Source organism: Mercenaria mercenaria, chromosome 12 (assembly GCF_021730395.1).
Source record: "Mercenaria mercenaria strain notata chromosome 12, MADL_Memer_1, whole genome shotgun sequence".
Classification (NCBI taxonomy): domain Eukaryota; kingdom Metazoa; phylum Mollusca; class Bivalvia; order Venerida; family Veneridae; genus Mercenaria; species Mercenaria mercenaria.
The window spans coordinates 36,129,171-36,146,016 of NC_069372.1; the positions used below are offsets into that span (position 1 = coordinate 36,129,171).

Genomic DNA, 16,846 nt, shown 5'->3' on the forward strand with positions numbered 1-16,846 from the left:
TCCTTTGTGATGGCTGTCGTGGCTATTTATAAATTCATCGAATAAACTGTTATCAAATATCATTGTAGGTAAAGTAATCTGCCTGAGCTCTTGAAATGTGACAGAACCTTAAGCTACCAGATTTATACATCCAACTAAGCTTTATGATCAGGATGTCACTGTAAAGCTAACGTTACACCTTTGACACCAGATAAAACACGTTGCATTTGAATATTAATATAAGGAAGTAAATATCAAATAAATATAATACGAGGGTCCAGCAAAAAGTTCCTTACTGATTTCGAATTTCTAAGTGCTTCGTTAAAATATTCTAATACAATCTTTCAAACTATTCTCCCTTTACCGAAACATATTTAATAAACCATTTTGCCCAATCGCGAAAAGCAAATATTGAATACTCCTCTTTGGTATCAGTATAAGACACTGATACATTGCACTGCCAAAAGAACTTCATCAGGAAAAGTCACAGGAACTCAGGTCTGGTGAATAAGGTGGATTGTTAACAACTTCCAACTTTTCAGAAGCCAAAAAAAAAGACATATCAACCTCGCACTCGTGAGAGGAGGCATTGTCGTGTAAAAGATGGACTCCTGACCATCATTTGCTTGGGCGTTTCTTATTGTAAAACTTTTTCCCTTTCTTCAGTATAGAATTCTTGTAGAATCGTACAGTGACTGTATGGCTAGATGAACAAGGCACTTGAACGACTGGAAGTAAAATTGAACAAAATAGCATGTAGCATCTTTTTCGAACAGGGGCGTTTTTATATATTCTAGCTGTCATTGCTTAATTCAGCCCTTCTCTTTCTCTCAAACATGTGTACCCAGTTAGAAATAACCCGACTGTCACAGCCTTTGTATGTTTTCAAAAGTTCCCGAGAACATTAAATGGGTCGTTCCGATTGCTTCCCAGTGAGCAAATGAAATACCCACATAGCGCAAACTTTTCTCTGGTCAAAACGCTTTTTCAGAATTATCTGCACATTTCCGTCTGACATGCCAGTACAACTGGCCAGTACACCGACAATCGCGCATCCTGTTCGACCACAGCTTTTACAGCAGCGATATTTACCCTGGTAACATAGGTTTTATACCTACCAGAACGGGTATCATCTTCGACGGGTCAGTTTCCAGCTTTAAAAGCTCTAACCCATCTAAAAACTGGCGCATTGAAATGGCCTGAGGTCCATACATACCACACAATTCTTCAAATATCTGCTTTGAATCTACATCAAGCCTAATGCGGCATTTAATATAGCTAAGAATTTCAGTCTTTTCGTCAATTTTAAAATGTGATAGTGAATTGGTCAGTTTAATTGGTCAGTTTAATTGGTCAGTGTAATTGACTGCATGCATTTCAATTTGAAATAAGTCGGTCACTGGAAAAGAAATTTGCACGAAATAAACGGATATCTTTAGCTGCTGGATACACCATTCAAGTGAAATGACGCGAAAAACAAACACATGGATAATACTGCAGAAGCCTATTAGAGACAGAATTTTTCAGGACCCTGGAGGTTAGTGCTTTAAACATTTCTTGACTCTACCGGCACTGTAGAAATGAAGAAACTGGGGAGTATTTTCGGAAACATATTACTATTGGACTTTTTCATTTACATTAAAATCTCCATTTTGTGCAAAGTTCATTGGAAAATAAATCCGTCATAATTATAAACAAATCAACAACAAATAATTCCGAAAGACGCAAAAAAACGAAATTCCTTTCAAATGGCCAAACGACTTGCCCAGTGAGTTTGCAATTACTCGCACAGAAAGCAAGGTAAAAACAGTATCAATGGGATTCGATGGCTACGGTCTTTCTTGTTGTTTTAAACAAAATGCTATTACAATACCGTCTCGTCGAAACGGGCCAGAATAAGGATTTCAGTTAATTTTTATCCTCGGTTATAAATGGTGTGATCTTCGCATACAGGTTTGACTGTTCATTAAACGTCTATGAACAATATTATTTTAGAAGATAAAAGGGAAAAAAATAGTTTGCGGAACTTTTTTTTTCTTTCTTTCTTTCTTTTCGACATGGCAGATATTCTTATATGCGGTAACTTAAATTATCAACAGCTACACAAATACCAAAAGCAAATATATAATTATGTTATTATGTCTGTTATAAGTCTGTTAAATAAATGATCTCTTAAAATGAGGTGATATTTAAGGAGGTAGGTTACCTTCATATTTGTATGCGCGCATGTCCAACCGGAAGCTAACGTGACGATTTACGACAGCGTTTACGACAAACCAAATGTGTTTGTATATCCATTCGTCAGAAAAGAAAACATGTACCTGTCTCCGATCTGATGCTTAATGGTTTAATTATGCAGAAATAATTAATAAATTGCCGCAGAAATGCTTCAAAACATTGTTGCTTTAAAATGACGTCATTGACGTCATGACGTTACGTGTCAGTTACCGCGTAAAATTAATAGCTTTTATTTTTAAAGTACGTAATTCTGTGCATTTTCTTTATTTGAACTATTTTTAAACAGCCATTATTTACTGAAACATTTTTATGTATCTTTCGCTCTGAATAATAATCAATATTTTGCTTCTTGTATATAGTTAAATTGAAATGTTATGCGGAATGTAAGAAAAAGGATGATGGTAACCAATGTTATTGGGAATATAGCTGGGTGAAAGGTTACTTAATACGGCCATTTTAAAATAAAAATTGGGCCGTTTAATTCGTAATACCCATTTTTCAGTTTCCGTTGATAGTTTGTTACTTATATATTAAAACTAAGCTCTAAAATGTTCAAATTTCACTAGAAAATTGTGGTTTATTGAATTGAATTGATGTTACCATGGAAACGAAGCCCGTGACCTATATATCTAAAATTCAAAAGCGTTAACACTGGTCTATTTAAGGAACACAGCTTCGGCATTTTATTTTCATTTCATAAATATCCATAATAATAATAGCAGCATGCAGAACGATTTTTCCATAAAAAATGTCAGACGAGGAGTACTGCTGTAAGTATTTTAAGCTGTGAAATTTGTTTAAGTAAATGCAAATAACACGAAAATATTACTTACGTTAGAATTAAAATGTTTTAAAGCTACATTAACAAGGAAGATTATCTTATTTAATATTTTTATACAAGAAATTATGATAAAAAGCAAGATATAAGCTATTTTAAATATCTCTGTTGCCATGGTTACTTTAAACTTTAAGAAAAATAGGGTACCATGTAAAGTGTTTGGTATTTTGCTAATAATATTATCCAAATATTCCATGTTGGTCATTGACAGAATGGCACTAAAGCCGTCGAAAAACCCGTTTTCATACATAGTTGTTTAAAAATGAGAGAAAATGCGTTTCCATGGAAACACGAGCCCCGCGACATATATATTTTAAGCTTATATTGGAAAGCTAACGCGCATACTAGTACACTTATTAATTATGCAGACTTATACGGATAACAATGAAACCAAAATGCACTGAAAACTGTTAAATATACGTATTTTCCTTCATCTTTCTATATAAAATACCTTTAGAGGGTCATATTCTTCAAACCTGTATAAAAATTGTACTTCAAGGACCAGAGATAGAAGAAATTGCAATTGAAGCAGTCAAAACATTAAATTACACGAAATACAAAAAATTGCAGCGGTTAAACTAATTTGAATTTACCCTGGTAACAAGGTAACCTACCACCTTAATGGCAACATCCCGTATTGCAAATTGATCTAAAACGAAAAAGATTACACAAAATATTAGTTTATCATTTCTTTATTCCCATTCACGCAATTCAACAAGAATCTAATAAATAATTGTTGTTACTGTTTATGGAGTCCGAGCAAATACTCAATGTTACCATGTACGCCATCTGTAGGACCATTGTGAATACAATTTGTTTTAAGAGTCTCCTAGTTTCTGACTTTAAGATACAAATATTTGATATTCAATCCCTTATTACTCCAATGCCGACGAGTGTATTTTAGAAATATGTACATGTATGTATAAACTTGGTAAGAAGTTCTCAATTCCGAATTTTGACACCTATATTCTGAATTTTGACACCCCGATGCTTTTTGACGAAGATAACAAAATACTACATGTGGCCTGCCAGTACTTACTAGAAATCTTGATATTGATATTCAACGCAAAACTTTTATGCTGTAATACACCAGTAGTAGAACATTGCATATGGCCCACGTTAACAGCCGCGGCTACTTTAAATTCCAGATGCAGTTTCTCAAAAATGTGCATATATTTTAAGGATAATTTTCTGAGTTTCATTTTCTTATATAATATTATTCCACACCAAAACGTTAATGTTAAAATTAGTTTTATCCTTAAAGTTAAAATGACCAGTCTATATGATAATTAGTTAGATAATCCGCTTATAAGGTAAATAATTTGAATCTTTCAAGATCATTTTTGAGGCAAAAAAAGGCAAGGGAACTTACAGACTTTGATACTGCATTGATCAAAACTATGTAGATTACAGAACTTTACTGTATCAGACACTGAATCAGATATGTGTCCCTGGATAAATCTGAATTTGATACGCATTAAATTTTTATTCAAAGTACTTCATATTTTGTAAAGGGGTCTGAATAAATTTTCAGCTTAGATAAAGCAAGTTTGTCGGGATTCAGGGTTGTTAGATTTTTATCTTTTTTATCATTGATTCCATTCAAAATATTCGTGTGGTACAGTACTAGGGAGGTGTAAGACGTGTTGTACTTTTCATATCAGATCACAACAGCAGTCTTAAAGTACCGTTTGACGGAAGAAAGCAGTATTATTTTCTAATCACAAACTGAATTAGTTGTACCGGTTTCTGCGAAATAGAATTCTCCATTATATGTTTTTTTTATTTTGGTTGTTATAGATACGTCATTTCTGCCAATACTAAAATGGTTTCTTTGTCTATCTATAATATCCTGGAAGACGGATATGGTTTTATCGTTTCTGTTTGTCCGTCTGTAAGTTTTTCTGGTATTTCTTCCATAGAACATAACTTAAATTTACATTACATGTTAAGGTTTGTGCATGTAGTAACCGGAGATTTCTCGCAAATACAGTCTGAGCATTAATAAATATACATGATTCACTTTTCTCTACAGCATCGAGTTCGAAACTTCGCTTTAGTATAGACTTGTTTCCATGTAAGGAAACCAACCGGCTTGTTTACAGAAGAAGGTTTTACTTATAGGTGCTTACCAGTGCTTGAAATAATTTTGGGAAGGGCACCTGATATTTCGTCATTATCAAAATCTTGTTTGTCTCAAAATAGCGACCTAACACTGTTTAAGGGAGTTCGGTACATTTTGTGCGCATGCGCGAATGATTCCGGTTTACGTAAAGTCAAACATTTAAGCGTGTTGAATTTTACTTATTTAAGCTTGCTTTCCAAGAGAATCTTCAATAATCGGTGTCTTAATGGAAAAGCTAGATGGAAACTATTCGTTGAGGCTTTAAGTTTAAGTTTATCACGAGATTTTAACGACATTCACCGGTTTCGTAAAGCGGTCGTTTGTTTGTTTTTTTTTTTTTTTTTTTTTTTTTTTGGCGCAATCCGGAAGTGTCGTCTTGATGCAGTTTTTTGGCTGAAAAGTTGACGAATTCTTCGTCTTACGACGTCTGTCATTTGTTTTCCGTTTGCCATCAGTTTTAGGCAGTAACTGTTTCTCGAGAGTACCGGAATAGACTGTAGAGTATTTCTATAGATCTAAATATGGTTTGTAAAAAAAGGACAGTTTGTCTGACATTCCTACACAAGTGATCCATGAGGACTTTGTCCAGTTTCCAGAATGGCAGGAAGGAATGACTTATTGAATTGGACCACTTGTCAAGGCAGCTCAAACGTTGCAATAACTGTAATCAGCAGCTGCATATTCACAACCCCCTCAAGAAAACCACATTTGGTCTTGGTGCATAATTTGTTAGTCGAAATAATCCGACGTATACAGTTTGTTTTATATTGTGACGATCAAACTGTGGCTGCAAAAGTCAGAAATTAAAAAGCAGCCACTCAGCGACAGTAAGCTTGTCTACATTTTCCGTAAAATTTCCAAAATAAATACTGAAAAAAAAAACATGAAAATACATACGACATCAACACAAAATAGCACAGCACCAGAATGAGTGCGGAAGTTGACATGAGCGGTGTGGCATTGTGCCTGTTCATTTATGGTTTACAGTTTCCAAAAGTCTGGTGAGTCATGTAAATTACATGTATATTGTATTGTCATTTGATACTGTAATTGCTTATTCATTATTTTATTTCATTCTAAAGCCCTCAACAGACGGTAGGTTTTTGTTGTACAACACCAATTAAATTTAAGATGTACAGCCAAATGTTATCGTGTGTACGATGCTACTCCTTGATTTCGTAAATCTTTCTTGACTTACAGATTAGGACATGTTCTATTTCGTCAGTTTTGCCTTACGTACCACCCACGTTGGCAAGCAACAAATTGGTATAATTAGTTGATAAGAGGCAAGTGAATGAAATTCCAGAAACAATTGCTCAAAAAATAAACACAAGTCTGAATATAAAATGGCTTCCAATGCATAATGGAAAAAGGATGACACTGAAAAGTTAAATGATTTGAGTCACGTGATGAGAAAACCAACATAGTGCCTTTCCGACCAGCATCTGCGCAGTCTTGTCTATGCTGTTGAAGTTCGCTCTGAAACGGTTTCTCTAATTGCAATAGGCTTTGAAAGCAACCATCATTGATCCTGGCCATACTGCGTGGATGCACAGGCTGGTCTTGATCCATGCTGGTCGCAAAGCCACTATGTTGGTTTTCTCATGGCGTGGCTCATTTGTGTCAAGCGTAATCAAACTCTATGGATATATGCTTAAATATGTTTTATCATGATGATTTATGAATAAATTAATAAACTATACATAATTTTAAAATATTTAATAAGTAATCAAGTTAGTATTCTGTAACAATGCGAAATGTATTGATTGTCAATTTTCAGAACCAGATATGATTATGTCTATTTTCAGAACCAGATATGAGTAGAGTACAGTTTGGGAAATGTCTTGGTAGAACAGATACTAAGGAAATGATAAAGAACAGAACAGACCACATTTCTCCTTCTTATAATTGGTAAAGTTCCAAGTAAGAGCGAGTACAACAATGCAGCCCCAGTGAGAGTTCGTTATGAGGTGTCAGCTGTAAATGTGTGGTCGTTAAATGATGTGCAGTCAGATTGACAAGTAACATTAATTTATAACTCAGTTCTGAGAAATATTTTTGCTGAGCTTTGTGCAGGATACTCGAACAAAATACACGAACCAGAATTTTATGTTATAAGTACAATGTCAGATGTACTCCAGACTTCACACATAATTATGTTGATGTTTATACATATGTGGTGAATAATTTGTTAAGTGAAGAAATTTTAGGAATAATGTTAGTGGGTGACAGAACAGAAGTACAAAGTCAAGTACAGAGGTCGACAACACTGAGTTTAGGATACAGAAAAAAAAATCCGGTGATTCTGACGAAACAACATACATAGAAAGATTATACATGTACTAGTAAAATGAAAACTTTTAGTGTATGCAAAAGTTTCGGAACAGGTTTACCATTGACAGAAGAGACAGTATTTACAGGCTGGTCTACACTTATTTTGATTTGACTTTTACACAGTGATTCCTTCAGGAAACAGCTAGTGGTCTGATAGAATTGTGTTCATTATATCATACAGGTTTTGAGTGAAATATAAAATTAATGTGTATTTAAATCAATCAAAATTTTTCAAAATTGGACGTTGAAACTTTACAACTGTTTAGTATTTCAGTAATCAGATAGGATTTTTGAGTGATTTCAATAAAGTACAAATGAAACAAAAAAGAATCACTATCAGCCAAGATGATGTGCTATTGTAAAAGATAGAAAGAAAGAAAATTCACAAGTCACATTAACTTGGTAAAAGGGATTTTAACAGAATAAAACTAATTGGTGAAGGATTCTGCATGTTGTATCAAATAGCTATAATGTATTTTATAGTTATTTGGGTGTATCTTCTATCTACCTCTTTTCAAACCAAATATTATCCCTTAAATCTATTGAAATTGCCATCAAAATAAATATTTCTTTTAAAAACAATATATTTAAAAATTAAAAGGTATATTCAACAGGCCAGTACTTTGATACTATTCTTAGTCAGTGGTATTTATTTTTAGACCTGTTTTCGATTTTTTTGGTACCCAAGTGTGTGTTAGTATGATACGAAAAGCCCGGAAGCGGCCGCGAACCGAGATCAATATGTTACGAAATCAGTGATTGGTTGCAGTAACAATTTACCTGTGAAGTAAGCTGCGCAGTGCGGAAATATTGGAAGTTTTACGATTGCAGTTGCTCTTTTGTTTGTCTATTATTAAAATGGGGGTGTACAGCAATATGAATATAACTATAAAACGTAATTAAGTCTGTACGATAAACTGACAACTTCTCAATTTTGACGTTTACATTATTCATGATTGAGTTTACATTTATCCATTGTAGTAATTGTTAAAAAGATTTAACAGACAGTTGTTAAATTTGTTAGAGAAACCCCCTGTCGGAAGGACTATTACGTTTGGTTCGATTATTGTTGTAGGGGTGTTATTAAAACAAGTTAAGGAAGTAGCTCTGCAAGGTATATTAAACCATTTTTTTTTTCACAATACCACCGTATTTTGTATATCAGTGTTTATATTTCTGTGTTCGTATTGTAATTACTGGTGAATGCCACGGCAGATCTGGGTTGTTTTAGACTGATACCCTTACGGACGGACGGAGGTACAGACAAATAAATAAGTAGGTAGGTACGTAGGTACCATCCAGTCTATTCATCCGTCCGTCCGTCTATCCATCTATTTATAGTTTCGATTGGCTGATATAAGTCGTGGTCACGAGTTATTGTATTGTGGCCACAACTTATCAAATTGTGGCTATAATTTACTTAGTTGAGACCACGATTTACTAAGTTGAGGCCACAATTTAATAAGTTGTGGCCACAATTTACTCACAATTTACTAACTTGTGGCCACAAGTTACTAAATTGTGGCCACGATTTACTTAATTGTGGCCACAATTTACTAAGTTGTGGCCACAAGTTACTAAATTGTGGCCACGATTTACTAAATTGTGCCCACAATATAAATAAAGTGTTGCGGATGTCACCTCTGTGCCACCGTAGATTCAAGCAATTTTTTCACATCCTCATTACAAGATAGTATTGGTTTATCGTTGGTCCAGTGGTTAACTAATTTTAGCATAAAGTAAAACTGTTCTATTAATAGATTTTCAGAAAATCTGTTTGTGTATTATACAATGTTTGTGTTTTACATTAAAGTGGGATACCCAGTATACAAAGTTGAAAGTTTATACTTTATATTCATGTACTTTTATTTGATTTGAACATTACTGTTTAATTATATCATGACCTGAACAAATTACAGGTTTTCTTTGTATCAGAGAATTTTGGTAAATTTCATTGGTGAAAGGTCCAAGGTACATGTAGATTTCTACTTTTCTCAAATAGTCAATTAACAGAAATTTTCAAATATAATATCTTGTGTAGTGGATTAAAAAGAAATATTTTTACTTCAGTACTAGTCAGTTCTGAACTTGAAAGATACTTTGATAGGTATTTGGTCTACTACACACTTTATATATTTTTGTGGTCTGATTAGAAGTAGCCTGTTGATTAATTCAGTATCTTATATTAGTATAGGAAGAATTATTTAAGGTAACTCAACACAACTTCTGGACATTAGGTTATTTATTATCATATAAGATAATTTTCATTGACAGTCCTACATACCAGAACATTTTTAGTGACAATTAGAAATATTTAAGATTACTTGAGGTGGTTCACTATCTGTTAGAAATATTTAAGGTGGTTAACCATCTGTTAGAAATACTTAAGGTGCTCAACATCTATTAGAAATTTAAGATAATGATTGTCATATATTAGAAAAATTTTAAAAAGTGTTCAATCAAGTATGTAGAAAACATCAAACATTGCTATTAATTTTGTCTCCTGCGAGAGGTGGCGCACACATATGGATGATTGATGTCAGTCGTTGAACATCCTTCCAATTGTCAGTCAACACTTACAAGTACCTTGACTATAACTTTGTTGTTCATGGCACAATTTCAAAATAATTTGGCAGAAATATACACGCCATGGTTCGCACAGGTCTTGAAAAGTACTTGAATTTGATGCCTAGTACTTTGAAACTGCAAAAAAACTCCTTGAAAAGTACTTGAATTTGTTAAAAAATAACAGTAAATTTTGATAAATTGTTCTTGAATTGATGTTCTGCGAACAGAAAATCAGAATAAATAACAGATCAGACCAAAATATGGAAAAAAAAGACAAATGACAGACCGATCTTTGGCAGGGCTTACATGTACCAATGAGAAAATAATAATACGGTACAGTACTGGGACTTGTTTTAGTACTCTAAACGCAATTATCACAACATGAAATTTTATAAGTGCTGAATTGAAGGTCATTTCCGGGTTATTATCGTGGTGTTTATTAATCCCCAGCCACAAATGGCGGGGGATTATAGGAATGGTCTCCGATTGTCCTTCCGTCCTTCCATCTTCCGTCCTTCCGTAACATTTTGTGTCCACTCTGTATCTCCTAAACCCCTTGAAGGATTTTCATGAAACTTGGGTCAAATAATCACCTCATCAAGACGATGTGCAGAACCCATGAGTCAGCCATGTCGGTTCAAGGTCAAGGTCGCAACTCAAAGTCAAATGTTTGAACCTTCCATTTTGTGTCCGCTCTGTATCTCTTAAACCACTTCAAGTGTGCTGTTAACAGACAGCTTTTGTGATATATCAGGAGCACATAATTCCAGATAAGCTGGTCTGATTATACCCAAAATCGAGTTATTCCAGGAGCTTGTGCTCATATACATTGCATTGAATTTGATCAAAATTGTTATGAAAATGTTCAAACGAGAGCGTTAAAATTGTCAAATATTGCAAATTTTTATATAACAGGGATACATAACTCTGGACTGACTGGTCTGAAATGCCCGAAATCTAGCTCTTGCAAGACCCTTTGGCCGTACACATTGTCTATAAGTTTATTCAAGATTTTTTTTAAATAAAAAAGATACAGTTGTAAAATATGGGTAAATATTGCGATTTTTTACTATATCAGGGGCACATTACTCTTGACATACTCGTCGGATCATCCCCATAATGCAACACATTCCAGATTATGTAGCTATGCATATTTTTTACTTTGGTGAAGATTGTTGTAGTAATATTCATGCTGGAGTGTTAACAATGCTATATAATTTATACTTAACTTTAAAAAAGTGGGTGGGGTAATATTACATCTGTTTTTATGATGAAATGTCGATGTAAATGGTTTGGAACTATTTTGTTATTTAAAATTGTGTTTTGCATACATGTTCATATTGTTTAGGTTTTTTCTCATGAAAAAAATTGTTGTTATAGCTTATTTGCCAGCCAACCCCAATATTCTAAAATGTTGGTACTTTCATGATAAAATACAGAATATCTCTCTTATATGTTCGGTGACCCCCATTTTTCCCCTTATTTTGAAGCAATTTTGAGACACAATAAATACAAACAATATTTCAAAAATCTTAATTGTAGAAATAAAGTTATGCTATCTTTAGACTGATACAAGTACTGGTCTCATGGGAAAAATGTGGGTGGGGTAATTATATTGCCTTGTGAAAATGAATCACAGTATTATGTGAAAATCATTAAAATTTCATACTGACTTCATAGCAAATTCAAACTGAATTGTTAGAAATACAATTATTTTACAACTGATAAAGATAGTTTGTGTTTTGAAATGTACCCCCAATTTTTCTTGACAGTGTGTGTAGAAAATGGCCGATATAATGTAAAGGAGTTCGGTGACCTACTCTTTTTTGCTTTTATATGCAATATATACTAAAGATCTTCAAACATGCAAAGTATGAAAAAATTCTTAATTCTAGAACAAATTGGCCTGAAACGTGTCCAACATCCTTAACTGTGGCTTAAAACCAATTGCACCAAAACATAAACTGAACCTTTGATTTTACAGAAGATTATCAAAGAACCAGATTTAGTTGTGGCACTAGACATTGGCAGTACGTACTCTGGGTATGGATGGCAAACGAGGTATGACTATTGCAATAAAAGAAGCAATGTGCAGTTCAATACCAACTGGGATTCAGGCGCTCAGCAGGTAAGCAAGGCTTATCATGAAGCTATGATAAGTTATTCGAGATAGTGTTAATCAAATTGTGAACATGATAGTTACCATCAAAAGACACTTTGTAGGTGTTTCATTTGTTCGAACTTCGTAGATAAAAATCTCATTTTTGAACCGTCATGTAAACTTCTTAAAAAGAAATTCAATTTAGTATAGGCATTTCTCATTTCTCACTTAATTTGTTGTAGATTATTCTAAAGACACTATATTTTTGTGTTTTTGGTTACTCTTCATTCAGTCGGCCTAAAGTTAACCTTACCATATAACTATTATTGTATCAATTCAGAAAATGATCGATTATGATACGTGGTTCTGATTTCATTTCATAAGTTCATTGCTTCTACTGTATTTCGTGTTTTCATTCAGTCAAAATATAATTACTATATTGAGCCAGCTCCATAAGACTACTTCATGTGTGTTATTGGAATGGGACTGTGACAGCCAGAACAGTTGCGAGCGAGGTACAATTAATAAGGACCAGTCCCCGGATGATTTCAAGCAAATTGCAAACAATTACAAACTAATAGGATTTGGACATAGAGCTGAGAGATTGTACCAAAAAATCTTAAAGGAGAATGCAATAGACAAGATAATTGGAAAATGGTTCTTCTTCAAACGATTCAAGCATTTGCATTATTGTGACGTAAGATAACTTTTATTGTATTCATTTTAACATATAATCTTAAAACATTCCTAATTGTTCAATTGAAAATATCAAATCTATCTTTTCGTATTTTCCTTATATATAAAACAATTGTTTGGGGGTGGGGGTTGATAGCTACTACATTCTTGCCATTTGCAGGTTAAACTCCTACTTCTTGATAGAGTTATCGGTTATTACATTAAAGCTGCAAATAGTTTGTAAATTACATGAAAATTGTCCATGTAATATAACGAATATCAGTTATCAAATTGCGAGGAAAACATACAGCATTTTACGGTAACAGTACTTGGACATTTTATTGTAACACTTTGTAATGCTTTAGTTATAAAATTACCTGCATTTTGTATATTAAAGTAAGTAAGACATATCAGCTAATGTACCGCAATATTGCATGTAAAGAAGACTGCTTTGTATCAAAACTAAATTAATATAGTTAGAACATTATTGTTTAATGATTTAGACCATTAGACCTGAATATTTCCAATGGGAAAGTAACGCATTAGATTATTCACCATGTTACAATTACAGAGTGCACACTTAAAGCATATGCCGGTTTTAAAATAACTCGATTATTATGTCTCCCATATTGTTTTTGCCTTCGCCGTCCGTCCGTCCGTCCGCATTAAGCTTTTCCGGCTTCCACAGGTCAAACTGCTGGCTGGATTTCGATGAAACTTCACAGGAGTGATCAGTACCGAATTTTTCTTTTGTTTTTAGAATGACTTGAGTTTGCGTTCTTTGCGTCCAAAGGATATCTTTACAGATTTTATTGATTCTTAATACTGTAACTGCGTTACTATTAATATCGAATGCAACAAACTTTTTACTAGGATTCTATTACCATCTGTTTCAGTTTTATGTATACGCACTATCATAATACATATTCACCCGATTCTAAATTCTACTTGAATTTGAGAGGTCAATTTAAGGCTGTTTATTATATGTTTTTAAATTATCACAATAAAATTATTTGAAAAAGGTAAATCTGGCTTACATATGCCTATGATAAATATACTGTAAATTGCACATACCTACATTATACCGGAGTATCGCTTCAGCACGTGTTACACGAGGTTTGTTTACATAAAGAAGTGATGATCTGGTTTAACATAGTCGTAAGAGTATCAATTTTGGTACCCGGTTTATGACATGCGCTACACAAAGCAAGGGTCCAGTGCAAGCATGTGTTCCCATTGTTCGTGCGATGTTTCATATCTTGTAATATTGAGAGCAATGATGGTAAAAAATACATTTTTTTAAAACACGCTAAAATGTTCCAAAATGCGATTTAAGATCGTCACCTATGCTCAGTACATGGTAAAATGCTAAAAATATATTTGCTAAACTTAACCAGGGGCGGAGGAGAAGGGGGTGTGTGGGGGTCCGAACCCCAAGTCTCTGTGATACCAGTAAGACGCTCTAGATCATAGCTAAAATTAATATTGTAAGCCGTCGTTCAAGTCTCATAAGGTCTTCAATTTAAAGTAATTTTGCACGTTTGGATCAAAATTTTTTCTACAATGTAGAATTTGATTAAACCATGATTTTTCAAAACTTTAAAGTATACTTAGAAAATTCAGTAAATAAAAAAGATGGGCTCGTGTGCTTGATTTTTTACTAGATCGATTTGAAAAATTTGTACCTCACGCAGTTCTTCATAATGGGAATCTTTGGGAAAATCACAACTTTCATAAGGTTTTTTCTACAATGTAAATTTTAATGAAACGTCTTACAGTTGTAAGTAAATAAACATAATGGTCTAGAATGTGGTGAAATAATATGTATAGGTCTGTGTGATTACTGTTGAGATATTTGACCATGATTAAAGTGAACCGCACTTTTCAAGCTAATTTTAAGACATTATTTGGAATAATTCAACATGTCAGATGTTTTAATACCATATTTTAACGTTAGAAAGATGACAACAGTGACATTGTAATAAATTTACTCACGGGTTGCCATCAGTTCGTTACATGATTTTCATTTCCGTACGCCGAATCCAGGCTTTATTCTACGTTTTCCGGATAAATAATCTGGTTCCCTGTCCTATAATGGTTCCCATTCAAAATGGCTTCCAATTATTGGATCAGCTAACCACCAAGCGAAATAGCCAAAATTGTGGCTAACAGACTGCGTCGTAAAAAAATATTTGAACCATGCTGATTTCCTAATCAAAATAGATACCAGCCGAGCACCTGAATAGCTCGGCCAATCAGATAGTGTCATAGATTTTACCAACCAATGAAATCGTGTCCTTGTTTCCAAGGTAAACAAAGAATGACATTCGACAACAACAACACGAAAGAAATTTCCCTCGATTCATTCTGAAACATTTGAATTTCTATGACGAAAGTACTTCATTTCGTTGTATCTGATATATGATCATCAGAGAAAAACACGACTTATACCTCAAGTAATAATGTCTGTTCAACAAATGAAGAAAAGCTGAAACTACCAGAAAATGCTGCCCGGCAATGCGGCATGCCAGTGACACATGTTGACTCTTGAGTTTTGCACAATAAAATTTATTAGATATTTACAAGGCTTGTCTTTCCAAAATGAGTTCATAAATAAATGTACAAAGTCCAAGCTTGTCAGGTTGTTCATGCATAAAACAGTCTTCCAACATTTATAATCATCAAAAATTATATTTGCCAAAATGTGACAAAACCCTTACTTATTTTCATTTACACCTGCAATAAATCCCCTCCCTAGTCTCCTTCAAAACAAAACCAGAGACTTGCAGGTATAACTTGTCATCAATACTGAATGACCATTCACTTGAAAATGCATATTTTGCATAAAATGCCAATCAAATATACTATTAAATCACTCACTAGTCATGATAAAATACACCCATAGCTTACATTTAATAATGTGTGTCATGCATCTTCACTACAGGAATGTGCATGTTACACGAAGGCTGAAGACTAATAATTTTCAATGGAATGCAGTTTATCATAATGTGATACCTGCTATCAGGGCCACATCCAGGATTTTGGTTTATGTGGTTGCAAAGTTTCTTGAGGATTCCAAGCATATGGCCCCTTGGAACATTGTGCAAGCATACCTGAAATGGTGCAACCTGACTTATATTTGACACAGTTTGAGCATGATTTTTTTTTTACAAAATGTCACAAGTAAATTTTCTATATAAGCAATTTGACTAAGGTGATGGCTTTTTTGACTAAGGTGATGGCTTTTTACTTTGACAGTCAGTAATAATAAACAGTAATGTAAATAAAATTCTGTGAGTGATTCAGTGAAGCCAGCTGAACTGTTGTCTAAAATGACTGATGTATTAATTTTAGGCTGTCAAAAATCAATGCTTGTTGGATTTTAGCCCCTTTCAGATCAGCCCATGCTTCCCCCAGTAAACACCACAGTGAGATGTGCACTTTATGCACAGCTAAAACTCCTGAACAAATTTGCAGTCTTGCATATCACTTCAAAGAGTATTTTTCTTTTATTATTTTTTTACTCATTCAATACTTATGACTTGGCCATATCTAAAAGATTTAATAAAACTGTCTCTAGACAGAATGTAAGTCAGTATGTCAAAGTAAAAAAAAATGTTTTGTATATTTACAGTTATTTTGATTTCAGTTTGTTAGCTATAATACATCTATATAGGTACTTTTAAACTATCTATCACAAGTATTTGGTACTTGTACATTTTAAGATAAGACCCGCCCGCTTAGCTCAGTAGGTAGAGCGTTGGTCTACAGATCGCGGGGTCGTGAGTTCGATCATCGGGCGGGGCGTATGTTCTCCGTGATTATTTGATAAACGACATTGTGTCTGAAATCATAAGTCCTCCACCTCTGATTCATGTGGGGAAGTTGGCGCTTACTTGCGGAGAACAGGTTTGTACTGGTACAGAATCCAGGAAAACAGGTTTGTACTGGTACAGAATCCAGGAACACTGGTTAGGTTAACTGCCCG

At 33.9% G+C, this 16,846-nt stretch overlaps 1 protein-coding gene across 1 annotated transcript in view; it reads left to right on the forward strand.

Moving 5' to 3' along the window:
* Nucleotides 1-12,072: 12,072 nt before the first annotated feature.
* Nucleotides 12,073-16,846, forward strand: part of LOC128547323 (heat shock 70 kDa protein 12B-like) — a 30,239-nt gene continuing 25,465 nt past the window's right edge. Inside the window, exons 1-2 of the mRNA XM_053519666.1 lie at nucleotides 12,073-12,210; nucleotides 12,632-12,880. The gene's annotated coding sequence lies outside the window, so the exon portion shown is untranslated. The remainder of the gene's footprint in view (nucleotides 12,211-12,631; nucleotides 12,881-16,846) is intronic.